This window comes from Chrysochloris asiatica, unplaced genomic scaffold (assembly GCF_000296735.1).
Source record: "Chrysochloris asiatica unplaced genomic scaffold, ChrAsi1.0 scaffold00003, whole genome shotgun sequence".
NCBI lineage: Eukaryota > Metazoa > Chordata > Mammalia > Afrosoricida > Chrysochloridae > Chrysochloris > Chrysochloris asiatica.
In genome coordinates this window covers 32,070,806-32,073,442 of record NW_006408521.1, presented here as the reverse complement: position 1 = coordinate 32,073,442, position 2,637 = coordinate 32,070,806, and the positions used below count along the sequence as shown (strand labels likewise).

At 37.9% G+C, this 2,637-nt stretch overlaps 1 pseudogene; it reads left to right on the top strand.

Moving 5' to 3' along the window:
* The first annotated feature begins 1,056 nt into the window (after positions 1-1,056).
* On the top strand, positions 1,057-1,619 carry LOC102811792 (annotated as a pseudogene).
* Positions 1,620-2,637: the final 1,018 nt, after the last annotated feature.

Sequence of the window (2,637 nt, the reverse complement as noted above, 5' to 3'; positions counted from 1 at the left end):
AACAACAACAACAATGGCCAAAATGGAGTCCTGGTGTGATGCTGTGGGATAAAGCACTGGACCGCAAGGTTGGTTTGGTCTGCAAGGTCAGCAGTTCAAACTCACCACTCGCTCCTTGGAAACCCTGTACAGGGTTGCTCTGAGTCCAAACCTACTAGATGGCATTTAACAACAACAACAATGGGAAAAATACTGAATGATGCAGAAAAGCATCAAAAGAAGATGAAAGCAATACACAGAGTCACTGCACTAAAAAGAAAGGGTCAATGTTCAACCATTTCAAGTGGTAGCATATAATCAAGAATCAATAATAGTGAAGGAAGAAGTCCAAGCTACACTGAAGACATTGACAAAAAAGAAGGTTTCAGGAACTGACAGAATACAAACTGAAATCTTTCAACAAACTGATACAACACTGGAGGCCTTTACTCATCTATGTCAAAAAAAGTCATCTATGCCAAAAAATCCTGACCAAAGGATTGGAAGAGATCCAAATTATGCTCATTCCAAAGAGAGTTGACTCAACAGAATGTGGAAATTATTGAACAATATATCATTAATATTACATGCAAGTAAAATTTTGCTGAAGATAATTTAAAAATGATTGCAACAGTACATTGACAAAGAACTGTCAGAAATTAAAGCTGGATTCAGAAGAGGAAGTGAAACTGAGAATACTATTGCTGGGAATCAGGTGGATCTTGGCTGAAAGCAGAGAATACCAAAAAGATGTTTACTTGTGCGTTATTGACTATGCAAAGGCTTTTGACTGTGTGGATCTTGAAAAGCTATGAATAACATTGCAAAGAATAGCTATTCCAGAACACTTCATTGTGCTAATGAGGAACCTGTGCATAGACTCAGAGGCAGTCATTCAAACTGAACAATGGAATACTGAATGGTTAAAATCAAGAAAGATACAACTCCTTTTACAAGGCCTGTTCCTTTTGTTAAGTATTGATTCTGCATAACATTAGATCATGGCAGGTTCTCTGGGAGAAGCTGCATCTGAGAGCCAAATGCAAAACTCAGGTGTGTCCCATTCCTGTGCACAACATGTCTGGGTTTGAGGATGCTGACACGGAAGAGACAATAACTTGTCTCCAGATGACTCTTTACCATCCTGGACAGTTTCAAAGTGGAATGTTTTGATCAATAAATGTTTGCAACTGAGAGAAACTCCCCTCCAGTGAAGTGGTGAAATTTGGCCCAAATTGATAATGATAATGTCATTATACTTTTCAAGACAAACAGGTTTCCCCAGTACAGTTTTCTCTGCAGCTGTTTAAAGATTGCAGTAGCTCAGTTCTCTCTTTGGAAATTAAAAATATGAGTTAGAAGACCAGCCTGATTGTGGACAACAAGGAGCTGGACTACCTAAATAAAATGACTCTGCCGGACAAGTACATAGTTAGATTCAGTTGATTATCAACTCCTCATAGAAAAGGAAGATGGCGAGTTACTGGAATGCTTTGAGACGCAATTTATTTTGTCTCCGAGGTCACTCTCACAAGAAAACATCTGGGAACTGAGGAAATCCTATACCTGAGAATGGCAATTATTCATCTCAGTCCATCCACAGCCCTTCTCCTATAGAAATAGATGAAAATGAATCATGAACACAGAGGGTTAAGGGGAGACTCCTGGAGGATGATGAGCCTGTAGACACTTGATAAGCATTATAGAGTTTATTAGCGTAATAGGTAAAACCTCAAATCTCCTGTTACACTTCCAGAGTTAGGATTTGGTGTGCCGTTTTAAAGTCTGTAAATTTAAAATCAGTGTTAGTCAACAATCTATTCACTTGTTCCTTTCCAGGATTTATGAAGAATTACTTTAATTGCACATCTGTGATGGCCAATGTACAAAATATCCTTTGTGATAAAAAAAACAAGGTTTTCAAAACAAAGTTATATTATTTGCATTTTTTATCTTTGATTATAGTGCTGTGTTTTGTTTGGCTTCCGTAAGGAACCATGTCTTAGTTTGGTCTTGTCATTTCCCAGCAGCCCTTTGTTTTCAATGTCAAGACTGAGCAGACTGTTAATGGTGTTTTGTAGCTTGCTGGTTCTGTAGTGCCAGGGTACTGGGACATAGCATAATGCATTCTGGAGAAGTGTCTGTGTGCCATTGTGGTTTTAACATGGCAAGACTTACTTGAAGAATAATATTTTGATTTTTTATGGTTTTCTTTCAGTGGAATAATACAGTGATTTTTCCTGCAAAGACGGGGGGGGGGGGGGGGAAAGGTGTACACCAGAGTTGTATTCTTTCACCATGCTTATTTATTCTGTTTGCTGAGCAATTAATACGAGAAGCTCAATTATATAACAAAGAATATGGCATCAGGATTGGAGGACGACTTATTAACAACATGTGATATGCAGATGATACAACTTTGCTTGCTGAAAGTGGAGAGGACTTAAAATACTTACTGATGAAGATCAAAGGCCACAACCTTTGGTTCGGCTTACACTCAATGTAAAGAAAACAAAAATCCTAACCAATGGACTAATTAATAAACAATATCCATGTAAGTAGAGAAAAGACTGAAGTTGTCTAAGACTTTATTTTGCTTCGATTAACAACCAACAATGATGGAAGCAGCAGTCAAGAAATCAAATGGCATACTGCATT